The sequence below is a fragment of the Tasmannia lanceolata genome, unplaced genomic scaffold (genome assembly GCF_043159265.1).
Source record: "Tasmannia lanceolata isolate RefF3 unplaced genomic scaffold, GAP_Taslan_0.1 ptg000024l, whole genome shotgun sequence".
Classification (NCBI taxonomy): domain Eukaryota; kingdom Viridiplantae; phylum Streptophyta; class Magnoliopsida; order Canellales; family Winteraceae; genus Tasmannia; species Tasmannia lanceolata.
The window spans coordinates 16,375,124-16,390,434 of NW_027518701.1; the positions used below are offsets into that span (position 1 = coordinate 16,375,124).

Sequence of the window (15,311 nt, forward strand, 5' to 3'; positions counted from 1 at the left end):
CCCAGCACAAGGATCCGGCAGGGCCACTACAATTCCACCAGATGGAAAATACCAAGTACGGTGGGAAAGGCTCAAAACTCAACACAAGGGTCCGGCAAGGCCACTACAATTCCACCAGATGGAAAATACCAAGTATGGTGGGAAAGGCTCAGAACCCAGCACAAGGGTCCGGCAAGGCCACTACAATTCCACCAGATGGAAAATACCAAGTACGGTGGGAAAGGCTCAGAACCCAGCACATGGGTCCGGCAGGGCCACTACAACTCCACCAGATGGAAAATACCAAGTACGGTGGGAAAGGCTCAGAACCCAGCACAAGGGTTCGGCATCACTACTACCATTCCACTTAGATAGAAACAGAGACCGGTCGAGCAAAAATGGCTCGGTCTCAAGACAAAAGTCCAGCCACCCTACTACCATTCCACTTAGATGAAAACAGAGACCGGTCGAGCAAAAAAGGCTCTGACCTCAGGACAAGGGCCCAGCATTCCCACTACAATTCCACCAAATGGAAAATACCAAGTACGGTGGGAAAGGCTCGGAAGATTCCCATTAATACCCTCGTCACTAAATTCTTTGACCAAACAAAGGAACTTACTCCCTTGGTCCATTTAATGGACCAAAGGAGTAGGGGGTATTATGATAGGGAGAAAATACAGTAGGACCGTTAGAGCCCGCCACGTGTTACCCTTATACCAAAAGAATCTAATTATGATCAAGAAAAGTATAAAGACAAGTGTTGGGGGAAAACTAAATAAATTCCCCTTTTACTTTGGACACATGGCATACATGCTAATGCATGGCAAGCACTACGACAAGTGGCAAACATGCTAAAAACTTGCCATGCACAAGGACACATGGCTTATACACCAAAACATGGTGTAAGAACTCTAAGCCTATAAAAGGCACCCCCTTGCTCAACGGCAAAGAGAGACTCTTCTTCCCCCCATAAGCATGTTTATCTCTATTAGTCTTGCTTAGATACCTGTGATACTGATACCTGACTTGAGCGTCGGAGGGTGCTCCCGAGTCCCCACTCCGGGGCCCTTCTAACGTTGTTTTCTATGAGCGCAGGCACCCATGAATAGGAGCTCTACCAACCTAAGCTGCTGGTTTTGCCGATAGCGCTCGTCCGACGCCCAGATCCGGATTTTGGCATCATCAGATTGGCGCCATCCGTGGGATTCGAACCCACGACCACATGGTTAAAAGCCATGTGGGAAAGGCTCGGACCTCAAGACAAAGGTCCAACCACCCTACTACCATTCCACTTAGCTGGAAACAGAGACCCGTCGAGCAAAAAAGGCTCGGACCTCAGGACAAGGGCCCGGCATTCCCACTACAATTCCACCAAATGGAAAATACCAAGCACGGTGGGAAAGACTCAGAACCCAGCACAAGGGTCCGGTCACCCTACGGTTATTCCACTTAGATGGAGAAAAGGCCCATCGAGAAAGAACTGCCGAATGTAGCAGCACGCCCCTTCGCCTTCCCAGATTCCCATTAATACCCTCGTCACTAAATTCTTTGACCAGACAAAGGAACTTACTCCCTTGGTCCATTTAATGGACCAAAGGAGTAGGGGGGTATTATGATAGGGAGAAAATACGGTAGGACCGTTAGAGCCCGCCACGTGTTATCCTTATACCAAAAGAATCTAATTATGATCAAGAAAAGTATAAAGACAAGTGTTGGGGGAAAACTAAATAAATTCCCCTTTTACTTTGGACACATGGCATACATGCTAATGCATGGCAAACACTACGACAAGTGGCAAACATGCTAAAAACTTGCCATGCACAAGGACACATGGCTTATACACCAAAACATGGTGTAAGAACTCTAAGCCTATAAAAGGCACCCCCTTGCTCAACGGTAAATAGAGACTCTTCTTCCCCCCATAAGCTTGTTTATCTCTATTAGTCTTGCTTAGATACCTGTGATACCGATACCTGACTTGAGCGTCGGAGGGTGCCCCCGAGTCCCCACTCCGGAGCCCTTCTAACGTTGTTTTCCATGAGCGCAGGCACCCATGAATAAGAGCTCTACCAAACTAAGCTGCTGGTTTTGCCGATAGCACTCGTCCGACGCCCAGATCCGGATTTTGGCATCATCAAGAGCCAGCATTGAACGATACAAATCGAAACGAATCGTGCGGCTCAAATTGCTTCCCATCGGCCGATAACCACCTCTCGGGCTTAAAATCCAAGCAATCTTCTCCCCAAACGGACTTCATCCGGCCCGCCGAGTAGATAGAATACGTGATGGCGGACCCCGCCGGAACGAAAGTTCCGTCCGGCAAAAAATCATCTGAAATCACGTGCTTTGAATCTTCCGGCACCGAAGGGTAAAGTCGTAAAGTTATCGATAATGCGGCCTTGAGGTAGATCAAACGGTCCACCTCTTCAAACCCAAGTGGGTCCTCCACCCATTTTTTCATGTCATTGCCACGTGTCTCGATCAGAACGGTGCAGATCTCACGTACGATCTCATCCTCCACCGTTGGATGATTGGACACAAGCCTGAAGAACCAGCTCAGCGCCACTGATGACGTGTCACGCCCAGCTAGGATGAAATTGAGCGCCACTTGTTGGAGGAACTTGTCTGAGAAGGATTCTTTCTTTTTCATAAACCTTGATAACAAGTCATCATGTGGGACCCCTCCTTGATGTTGACTGGACAATTCGAGCTTACGTGTATTGATGACTTTAGAGAGGTAGTCGCCTATGTTGGCTAGGCTCTCGCTCAAGCTGACTTCCAGGCCCAGCCGGAGCCATTTCTTTAACTTCCAAGCAAATTCCGGGATTATGAAGCGTTGTAGGCTGGCCTCTGTGGCTCGATCAAAAGCCAAGGCAAAGGCATTTTCCGGAAGCCCTGGCGCCAGTGTTTCCGGATCGGTACCTGTTAAAGTATAAAAGATTAAATAACCGCATTTCCAATAGCTTAAGGTTTTAATTTTTAAAGTAATTGGTTGTTTTACATGGTACCAAAGAAGAGGTTTTCCGTTCAAAACTCCTTGATGTTAAAAATCAACATCTAATGGCCAACCCCAAAAGAAGGGCCACATGTGTCACGTGTAGGCCAACCCTAAAACGAAGGGCCACATGTGAGGGGAGCTTTAAAAGCGTAAAAGATTAAGTAACGCTATGGAGTAATTGGTTGTTCCTTGGTTTAAAACCTCTTGTTATTAAAAATTTACATCTAATACAAAGAGGGGCCACATATGCCACGTGTAGGCCATGTGCCACTTGTAGGCAAACCCTGAAAAGAGGGGCCACACACAAGGGGCAATGTTAAACTATAAAAGATGGGCAGTGATATTCTCCCCCTGGTGGATATTCCCTCCCCCCTTAACAGATATAGAAAGGGGTGGAGGCACCGTTAACTCCAAAAGGCTTAAAAGTTAACGATTTCTGTTTTAGGGGGGGGGGGGGGGGGGGGGGGGGTTATATCACTGCCCTAAAAGATTAAGGGAATAACGCTGCAAATATTGTCAAAGGTGAGCCGGAGGAGAAGGTCCTGGAGGTCAACAGGCTTGGCTTCGAGCTGAGCCATCTTCAATATAGGGCAAAACCGTAGCTTTATGGCTCGACTCACCCATCGAGCCATGGCTTGTCGTAGGGTCCTAGTCGTAAATTCTAAGGCAGCTGTCTTCCTTTGTAAAAGCCAAGTTTCACAATCCGAGTTGAAAATCCCCTCGCCCAGTAGATCGTGAAACACGGCTTGCCATGTGGGGCCCTTTGGATAATTGTCAAATCGTGTCTTTAGCACGTGCTCGAGGTTCTTTGGATCGCAAGTGACGGTCACGAGCCCTTGCTTGCGGGCTAGAAAACGGTCGGCCCAGATGCATGTTTGGTACGTGCTGCCACACGTGTCGAGATTCTCCGCAATCCAGTCGTGCATCCTATGGATGTTCTCGATTAGCCCTGGCAAGCTGCCCAATAGCGGCCAAACACGTGGACCCTTCAAGGACCGTACCATGAACGTGAACCACAGTAAGTACGCTGAAATGGCAGAGAAAATCAACAGAAGCGATGATGTGTCCATGTGAAACTGTCAAATTCACCTCTACAACTGATAAACCGCTGGACCCACTTCCGGAAAACCACTCTCAGGTTATCCTCATCGGGAAACCACTTCCGGTGCCGGAAATTGAACACTCTTAAGACCTAAAGTTCAAATCAACGTAAAACATAAGAGAGAGAAATTTAAAAAGTATAATCTTCGATGAATGTTCTTTTTTTTGGTACCCTATAGGAAATTGTTTTCACATTTTTTGAAATTGTTTTGAGACTTAAGGAATGTAGACTCACAGGGACCCTTGCAAATTCAAGGGCAAAGGGTTCCCCATTTGGTCAAATCCCATTTAACACGGATGATCTTAATTTTATGTGCAATCTTAAATGGGATTTGGCCAATGAGGGTACCCTTTGCCCCTCGTGAATCTAGCATTCCTCCTTAAGACTTTTACAAATATTTTGAGAAGAGTGATAAATTTAGGGCAGTGATATTTCCTCCCCCATCTTATGGCTATTTTCCCCCCTTTAACCGATTTTGTTAACTTTTATGCTTTTGGAGTTAACCGCTGCTTCTCCACCCCTTCATAAAGGGGGCAGGAGGGGGGAATAGCTATGGGGGGAAGGGGTATGTTATGTGCATAATAATTATGGTGTGGGCGGAAGGCTTGGAAAAAATTAGCGAAGTGATCAAAGAAATGCGTAAAGAAGGAGCAAAGTTATATCTTGAGAAAGTTGACGCTCACGTAGAGAAAATCGTGAAAATCAATGGCAATGAAGATGAAAATTTTTATTCCTTTCCAACTTCGAGAGCAACAAATTATAAAAGCGGGGTTCGAAAGATCACGGTCGTTACTTTTGAAGAATACAAAGGTCTAAAGTTGATTGTGTTTCTCAATCGAAGTGTGCCCAACAAGATTTGGGACCTTGGCGGAATACAATATTTTCTAAATTCGACCTTGAGGACAAGGTCGATTCTAAGGGGGAAGGAATGTTACGTGCATAATAATTATGGTGTGGGTGTTAGTTGTGGGAATGTGTTTTTAGAGTTATAGGTGTAAGTTATGGTGTATGTGTTAAGTAGTGGGTGTTAGTTATTTGTGATGTGTCTTGTTAGTGGGTAAGTGTGCTTGTGATGTGGCACTCTCTCTTGCTTGTATTTATGTAGTAGTAATCTAATTCAATGAAAAGAAAAAGAGAAGATAATTTACAGCAAATGAGACTTTGTTTTGGAGAGTCATGGTTCCTCTCGAATTGAGCCGCTAGGAGGTCCGGTTGCCTCGAATCAACCATTCCCTTCTCTTTTATTTTGTTTATTTCCGTTACGGCCGATTAGGCACGTAACAATTGGTATCAAAGCGGTAGATCCTACACCATGGCTGTGCCGTTAGAGCATTTAGAATCCCTACGCAATGATTTCCGGCAAATCAAAGTGAATTAATGATGGAGGAGTACTGACGATCACGAAAGGCTTGGAAAAAATCAGCGAAGAGATTAAAGAAATGTGTAAAGAAGGAGCAAAGTTATATCTTGAGAGTTGACGCTCATGTAGAGAAAATCGTGAAAATCAATGGCGATGAGAATGAAATTTTTTTTTTCCTTTCCAACTTCGAGAGCAACAAATTTTAAAAGCGGGGTTCGAAAGATTACGGTCGTTACTTTTGAAGAATACAAATGTCTAAAGTTGATTGTGTTTCTCAATCGAAGTGTGCCCAACAAGATTTGGGACCCCGGTGGAATACAATATTTTCTACGACCTGGAGGACAAGGTCGATTCTAAGGGGGAAGAAATGTTATGTGCATAATAATTATGGTGTGGGTGTTAGTTGTGGGAATGTGTTTTTAGAGTTCTGGGTGTCAGTTATGGTGTATGTATTAAGTAGTGAGTGTTAGTTATTTGTGATGTGTCTTGTTAGTGGGTAAGTGTGCTTGTGATGTGGCACTCTCTCTTGCTTGTATTTATGTAGTAGTAATCTAATTCAATGAAAAGAAAAAGAGAAGATAATTTACAGCAAAGGAGACTTTGTTTTGGAGAGTCACGGTTCCTCTCGAATTGAGCCGCTAGGAGGTCCAGTTGCCTCGAATCAACCATTCCCCCCCGTTTATTTCCGTTACGGCCAATTAGGCACGTAACAGGGTAATATCACTCCCCTAAATTTACCCCCTTCTATGTATGAATTCACATAGACGGTACAGCCCATACCATAGGATGATCCAAACCATCCATTTGATGGGCCACAATGTAAATAGGTTGTGTCCCAAAAATCATTTCCATAGCATGATCCCAACAGTCCGATCTATAGAAGTTTCCATAATCTCAATCCCTTTATAGGTCGGACGGCTGGGATCATCCTATGTAAATGATTTTTGGGACACAATCTATTTACGTTGTGGCCCATCAAATGGACGGTTTGGGTCATCCTATGGTGTTCCATTTTGAAAAATAAGGGGTGAATTTATCACGGCCCATTTTTATTTTATTTTATCAAAACATGTATAAAATTATGTTTCCACAGTAGGGCATTCGTACATTAGAAAACACAAGCATGAGAAGCCAAGAACCAACATTACCCTTTTTTCAAAGAATGCCGCATTACTATTGATAAGGACACCCCACCACCGGAAAACCTTGATTTATTGCCGGAATAAGAAAAACCCTTGTTGGAGAACTGGATTTTACAACTAGTTGAGAACTGGGTTTCCCTCGAAATGCTTAGGATGAGAAATGGGAGATGTAAGGTAGTTTAGAAAACTGAAAATGAGGAATTTATAGAAGGGTACGTTGACAAGTTCAAATGCAGAGAAGCATTTACTAATGCCAGACTGTTCTATGATTTCACCATCTTTTCACCTCTAGCATGAATGCACTACTCATCTGAAACCTCCATTAAATGGTGTTAGTGGCCGTTGGGAAATTTAGAAAAACACCACTATTGAAAGCCACTCTCTAGTTCTCTGTGATGAGTTTTATATGGATCAGTTTTCATTGCCGATCTTACCAACTTATTTGGGGAAAGGGGTGTCCTTAAATTCACGCATTGAATTAAATTGGTTAATAAATGAGATCGGTTGGGAAAAAAATGGGGAAAAGAGAGAAGGAAACCGCTCAACTGTTATCAGTCATTACTTAGTTAATGGTTCTCTTTCTTTATCCGTGTTTAGAAAGAGTCGGTTTTCGGTGTGGCTATTTGTGGTTCAGTGAGCGACCCACCACAGGGCAAACAATCCGGTGCACCCATTTGACACCTATAATGATCTAGACCGTTCAACATGTAGACTCAATCACGGGTGAGATTGTTATTGGAAGGGTTTTCATCCCCGATCAAAATCGCTAAGTGCAGCGGAACTAGAAATCGCGTAGAACAAAAAATTTCTCGTTGATTTCGCCCGTTATTCCAGGACATTAGGGTCTAGATGATCTGATGGTGATTCAAATAAAAATATAAGACATAAAAATACCTTTATGACTGACTGTAATATCAGCTTCCACTTGATCTACTCCTCGAACGGCCACGAAAGATACGATCGCCGCAGACCCGCAAGTTGAACCGATGGATTCTTTCAAATTGCGGGAAGGGAAGTTGAAGAATGTTTCTTCAAACATATATACTGATCTATATCAGTACCTTTGGATGAAATTTTGAATTTTCTTGATGGAGTTTTAGGTTTTCTCAAGGTAACTTGAACTAGAATTAAAAAACTAGGAGATAAAGAGAGAAAACTTAAGAGGAGAAAAAAAAGATAGTCTTGGATGTTTCTCCAAAGAGTAAGAACGAATTTTTCATCCTTTGGTAGCTTCAAAAAATGATCTATAATGATTTATATATATAGAGTTGGTTTCCTACTTTGATAAATTCCTACAGTTTCTCACATAATTCGACTCAAATTGGGAAAACTAGTTAAGTAGACTTTGATTATTGGAAACCAATACAAAGGAGGAAGCTATGGAGGTTTCCTACCGTCATTGGGAATGTTCACAACCTTGGAAAAACGTTCCAAATTGGCTCAAATCAAATTCCTAAAAAATCTCCAAAAATCTCGCATACATTCTCTCCTTTTACACTTTCCTGCTACAAAACTGCTGACTGATTTTCAAGCCTATTTTTGGACTAGTAGATGGCCGAATTTGGAAACATCATAAACTATAAAGTCGTAGCCCTTTGAAAGAGCTTTCCAATGAGTATTTACAAACTCAATTTGGCCAAACGGTCAAGGAGTTATAACTATTTTAGTAAAACGGGTCTATAAGATAAATACACATTTGTTATTTAATTTTCTAATTAATTAAACTTATTTCCTCCCATCCAATGAGATAAAAGTTGCATCCATAATAGTTTATAATTTCTAAAATACCCCTAAATTAATAATTAACACTTTGGGTATTCCAAAGGTGTCTTACAGCGTGTATACACCAAAGGAACTACGTAAATCTTTTCCCTCACATCAAATGGGACGAATCTAGTCCGCCCATGCAATCTAATAAATTCGGGACCCTTATTCAAATGATATAAATGGGTCATTCGAGTTTTGAGTGGGATTGTTGCAAGGATCTACCAGTCGATCCTACAGAACCAAAAAATGGGCCCCACTGCGATTTTGCTTAGTAGTCAATGACTACAATCACATTGGATCAATGGCCTCCATCGAGACGTAACCGTGAAGATGACCGTCAAATCATCGTACCCCTAATCACATCTAATATGTGCAAGTCCTTTCTCAATTCTACATCTACTGAATTGAGTCCTACGAGGGGTGGACAACTACTATCCCCTGGGCCCACGGACAGTATAACCTCCAGTCAAGCACTTAGGGCCGGCAAATGCATTTGTAAACTCATTTAAAAAACAATCAAGTGTTTTAGTAAAACCTTTGATAAACCATTTATCAAATCCGCTTGACCAAGTAATTTTATAGGCCTACTGCTCTGACCGAAACTGTAGATGATATTCCCTTAGTTGGGGAGAAGAATTCCATGTCGGGTATCACTATTAGCCTCGTGGGTTTGTCTAAGACTCTAGTACTACCCTCTGGTGATATCTAGAAAGACCACCGTTAGATAGGCCAAGAATCAAGGGCGGCCCATAGACCAGTATGACTTATCAAGTATAACGACATGTAAAGGATCCTGTCTGGTAGAATAGCCTTACTAACTCTTGTCCACAGGTTATTCTAGTGTGATCTTGTTCAGTGCGCAATCCCTATTGTTGCACCCACTCTTCTTGCCTAGGGTCTACTACCAAGTGACTGAGATAAGCCACTCCACGGCACGTGAAGGTAGACAAGACTGGTGTTGGTTGTGTACAGGAGGAGATGTCCAATCTCGACCCCAACCAAGAACATATAAGGTCTGCAAAGAACTGGGATACCATATCTCCCTGCTCCTTAGGATATGTGAATCATTGAGCATGGTATTCCTACTTTGCTACCTAAGGACTAATATGTGCCAAATAATTAGCACATTACACATATTTAATCATATATGGCCAGTAGATGTCATGAAATTAAACATTTATTAATATTAATGTTACAATATATAAGAAATGTACTGGCTTTTAGGGCACTAACTCTAACAATCTCCCACTTGGCCTCAAAGCCAGTCATGTATATATTGAAGACACTTTCCCTCATGTTCTTGTCAAACAGTCTTTTGACAAAGGGACTTGGTCAAGGGGTCCACCACGTTAACCTGTGAAGCAACTTTGATATATGGCTACATCACCCCTGTTGGTGATCTCAGGTATCGTTACATACTACCGAAGGATGTGCTTTCACTTCGGTTGAGATATATATCCCTTTGCTTGAGCACTTTCCCCTTGTTGTAATCAGACAATGTAATGGGCCTCCTAACAGGGTGAACAAACCCGAGTCCATGCTAAAACTCCTACAGCCATACAGCCTCTCTCTCTCTCTCTCTCTCTCTCTCTCTCTCTCTCTCTCTCACCTTATCTCATACAGTGATATACTCTGCCTCAGTCCTCGGGTCCTAAACGGTGTCTTACTTGAAAAACTTCTTTAACTAATTAGCTAAAAGTGAAACTCTTTTATGCCTTTCTGAAATACAGGTGTGACAATCCAAGAGGGGGATGACTTGGTCAATTAGAAATTTTAGGCTTAATTAAGGGAGATTAAAAATTTATCTATTTAATTAAGCACTAATTAGTCTAACCCTTGTTCAAATATGTATATCAATGAAAGCTAGGATTTAAACTTTCTAATCATGCACATTTAGCTAACCCTTGTTCAAATGGGTATTATAATATTTAGACTTTAAACAATTTAGTCAAGTGCATTTACAAACCCTTGTTCAATTAAAAGCACAAAAACAAGTTAGGGTAGAGATTACCAATCACCACACGTGCAAGAGAGAAGGAAAAGAGACATCCACAAGGAACACAAGATTTATAGTGGTTTAGCCACAACTTGACCTACTCCACTTTTCCAAGTTTACTTCCTTGGGATCTCCACTAAAATGATGAAGTCGTACACCCGACTCCTTCATCTCCAAAGGGAACAAACCCTTGCTTTTCCAATCTCAAGGGCCAAAGCGAAGCCCCTCGCACGAAGCCTTGACATGGGAATCAAACCCTTACACATGATTCACCTTTCCTCATGGGCCGAATCAGAGACCATTTTCTTCACCTTTTTTTACGGGCCGAAGAGGAGACCCTCACATGAAGAACAAATAAAAATAAAAAACTCTCAATGCCTCTTAATAGGCGGATTACAAAGTTGAAAGCTCACAATCACTCCTAAAGATAGCAAAGATAAAAGCCCTATGGAGTGCCTCTTGAAAGAATGTTGAAATACAAGTTCAAAGGGGCTTTATTTTTTAATGAAAAGTTGTAGCTCAAAGAGAAATGGGATTTTGATCTTTCTCAAATGTTCAAAAGCTTGTAGAGATAGGTTTTAATTATGTATATATAGAGTATTTGAAAATATGACCGTTTGGGGTAAAACTATAAATTATTGGCTTGAAAAAGTCAAGCAGAAAATGCCCCAACGGCTAGTTTGCTCGACTGCAGCGGTCGACCGGGCTACGGCGATCGCCCGCCCCTATCGGGCACCATATTCTATTTTCAAATTTCTTACCGTCACGGTCGACCGGCCACATGGTGGTCTCCCGGCGAGGGCTTACTGTTTGTTCAAAAAATTTGGCTAAAAAACCTAACTCGGTCAACCGACCCACGGCGGTCGCCCACCCTAGACCAAATTGGATTGTTCTGTTTGAAACATAAGCGCATTCGTGGTCGCCCGGCTTAACCCGGTCGACCAGCCCGATAAAATTCGAGATGGCCTGGATTTCCAGGTTCCATCCCTCGGTCGCCCTGCTTAGCTCGGTCGACCGGCCCTGAGTGAAATTTCATTTTAACTTTAAAATCCAGGGGCTTTTTGGCAATGGTCTTTGGGCTTAAGTCCAAGGTTTTCTAACACATTTTTGGGTGTGTTGATGGTTTTCAAAGATGTAAAATGTTAAGTATAAAAATCATTTGAAAACCTTTTAAAAGTGCATTTAAATATAAAATCAAGAGGACTCCAAATACATTCTAAAAATAAGAACCTTGAGTCTTCTTGGAATGTCTTGGCTCCTTTGCACTTTCTTGGACTTCTTCAGCTTCTGAGTGAACTACCTGACCTTGTTTGGCTCGGATTCCAAGAAAATGAGACATCATATTTGTATGATGCTCAAAGAGAATTTAAGAGACCATTTTTTAATAGAGTTAGAAATAATGAAATACCATATTTATACAAATTCCAAGGAGATGAGACATCATATTTGTATGATGTTCAAAGAGAATTAAGAGACCATTTTTGAATGGACTCAGAGAGAATGACATACCGTATTTATACGGATTCCAAGGAAATGAGACATCATATTTGTATGATGCTCAAAGAGAATAAGGGATCATAGTTGTATGGACTCGGAGAGAATGAAATACTGTATTTATACGGATTGCAAGGAAATGAGACATCACATTTGTATGATGGTCAAAGAGAATAAGAGACCATAGTTGTATGGACTCGAAGAGAATGAGACACCTTAGTTATACGGGCTCAGAGAGATTTAACTTGTTTGCGAGCGACACAGGAGATCAGAAGGATTTAGCATGTCTGCGAGTGAGACTCGTGGCTAAAGGATCGACCTGGCTACGAGCAAGACTGGGATCAAGAATATTGACCTGTCTGCGAGCGAGACGGAAGGTCAAAAGGAATTAGCTTGTCTGGAAAATTGATCTATCTACGAATGAGACAGGGTCAGCGGGACGGGAGCTAAAGATAATTTGATTTGTCTGCGAAATTGGCCTATCTGTGAAATTGACCTGTCTGCGAATGAGACGCAGCCAGCGGGACGGAGGGTCAGCGAGACGGGAATCAAAGAGGATTGACTTGTCTGCGAGCGAGACGAAAGGTCAAAAGGAATTTGCTTGTCTGCTAATGAGACGGAAAGCTAAGGGATTGACCTGGCTGCAAGCGAGCCTGGGTCAAGATGATTGACTTGTTTGCGAGCGAGACAGAAGGTCGGAAGGGATTAGCTTGTTTACGAATGAGATGGAAAGCTAAGGGATTGACCTGGCTGCGAGCGAGCTTGGGTCAAGATAATTAACCTGTCTGCAAGCGAGACGGGAGATCGAATTCAGATTGCTTGATTGATCAATTGTTGATTAATTGATGACTTTGATGATGGAGAATTTGGAGATTTTTCATGAACTTGAATTCGATGTGAAGTTGAATTTGATGAACTTTAGTTTCTTGAAATCAATGAATGATGAAATCGGGGACAATAGAGATCGTGCTTGATGAAGATATTGAAAACTAAGACTTTGACGAATGACGATACAACAAACCTTAGGAATGAAGAAGCATGACTAACGAGAATGGTTTAGGAACTCTTTCAGGAAGCTTCAACAAGATTTTTCACAAAGAGACTGTTGGCATTTTCTTCTGGGGATTTTGATACCTGAAACCTTGATCTAAATACCTGAGATTGGTAATCTAGAACAACGGCTCTCTTGGATACTGAAAATTAGGAAGTGAGATTCTTCCTTTGAAGATGTTTAGATAAACATTTCTTGACCAGGATAGTATTCAACTACTAGAAAGGAAATTAAAATTTTGAAGGGTTCATCTTTCTGAGAAACTGGCCCAATCATCATCACATATGAAATCCTCCAAGCCTCAGGTGCCTTTCTGGGGCATGGTCCTCTTATGGAAACTCCACTTCCTGATGTTTCTACTTCGGAATGCGTTTGAGCTGATCTTCTTTAAAACGAAGTTCTTTGACTAGATTCTCGAGATCTTTCCTTCAGGATTAACTTGGCGCAGGTACAATCGCAGGGAGCTGACAACACCGGGCCTCTTTCACAGAGACAATTGCATCATTTGGACACAAGGATGACGATTGACTCTTCCTAAAGAGGAAATTTGGATAAAAAACACTACTCAAAAGATTGAGGAGCTCTGAAAGAATGAACTTAGAATAACAAAGATTGGTTGACTACACTGACAAACACAGTGATCCTTCTGACTTAGTTAACGTTTTGTTTAGTAAGTGTTGGCTTTTCAAAGAGTAATTTCTCAATTGGTAAACACTGGACTTCTTCCTTAAAACAGTAACGCCTCAAGGATTTAATCCCTTAGTTAACGCCCCCCAGTTTCTAGGATGACTTTTGAGCTTGCTTGAACTTCCTTTCGATCTTCAGTCTTGATTTTGGATGTAGCCTTCGTATCATGATTCTCTTACCGTGACCAAGTCACATCTTCAGGATTTTTAACTTGGCGGACCGTGCTAGTCTTAACTTTTGCCTGAATCGCCTTTCTAGGTTTTCGATCAAGCAGGTTATCCCCTTAGCTTTTGCCTAAGCTGCCCTTTTGGGTTTTTAACTTAATAAGGGAATTATCTTAAATTTTGCCTACACCGTCCTTTCAGGTTTTTAGTCTAGCAGATCTTCAAACTCCGTTCTTTTTCTTTTTCATTTTTTTAAGGCCTAGATCTTTGATTCTAAACATCTGAAGGACTTTATAGGTAGGATAGGGCTTTTCAAAGAATGACTTAAGGTTCAACAAATATTTTGACCGAACCTGTGAACATGTTGCCTACGTTTCCCAGGGTAGGAATCAGGTCGTGCATAGTTCAGAACGAATGCCCCTAGTTTGAAGGTAAATTGATTTTTTTTCGATTGACTTATTTTTCTCTGCTTGATTGACTATCTTCTTTTCTTTTTGAAACGATTGAATTTTCCTTTTGAAGCGACCGAACTCGGTTTGACCGAGCTGCCTACGTACCCCAGTGTAGGGATCAGGCCTCGCGTAGGTCGGGGCAGATGCCCCTAGTTTGATGGGTTTTCAAATGAATTTTATTCAGGCTCAAAGGGGTTTGCAAACGGATATTCTTTTTGACATTGGGTTATGATTCTGGGATTTGTTCAGCCGAATGAGGCTTTCCAATGTCCAGGTTTGGAGTTGATCTAGGTTGATAAATTTGCTTTATTATTCTTCTTTCTCTTTTTTTTTCACAGAGTTTGACGGCATTTCCTGGTAAGAGATAATGGATCTTCTTCTTTCAAGATTCTGATATGTGCTTTCGACTTTGATGGAGGAAAACTTGTTCTTTGACAACCTCCACTATGGATCTGTAACTCTTGATATTTGATGATTGCTTTTCAATGCTTGCTCTTGAACTTCTTATCTTGAATTTGTTGGCTCCATATTTTGAATTTGGGAACCAAGGTCATTTACTGGAGATATGAAAATTGTTTCCAATCCATGTCCCTTGTATAGCATATGTCTCTCACTTTCATCGTTCTCTTGAGCTTTCTATCCATGTCTTGCCCCTGGTATCGGTTGTAATGGTTCTAGAGAATCCTTTTATCCTTGAAATAATTTTATTAATTATTTACATTTTTTTTTAGGGTAATGTATTTCCAATTAGCTTTTACTGGATTAAAATTTTAGTGCCAATGCTTATAATTTCAATTTCTTCCTTGAAAGGTTGAGATCGGCGCTCCTCCTTTTGTTCAAGCAATCGCTGTGAATCAAGTGGAGTTTCATCGATCTCTTCCTCATTGGAGGAGGGAGTCTTATTATTATTGTTATCAAGATCAGAAGCAAACTTGAGAAATAAACACAAATGAGCTATTAGAACTAAAATTTCATTTAAAGAAAGACTATTACATCCCATGACCTATCCTGAACATGCTCAGCATTCACAACTCTCAAAAATAAGAAGAAAAGCAGAAGATAAAGGGCCTGGACTAGGTATTGACCTTGAACTATAGAATTGTAAGACTTGACTCAATA

At 41.6% G+C, this 15,311-nt stretch overlaps 1 pseudogene across 1 annotated transcript; it reads right to left on the reverse strand.

Moving 5' to 3' along the window:
• Nucleotides 1-1,467: 1,467 nt before the first annotated feature.
• LOC143857275 (cytochrome P450 86A8-like) lies at nucleotides 1,468-6,724 on the reverse strand (annotated as a pseudogene). Its single transcript, XR_013238566.1, has 3 exons — nucleotides 6,588-6,724; nucleotides 3,459-4,169; nucleotides 1,468-2,901 (listed from the first exon to the last, which is right to left on the reverse strand). The product of XR_013238566.1 is annotated as a cytochrome P450 86A8-like (transcript).
• Nucleotides 6,725-15,311: the final 8,587 nt, after the last annotated feature.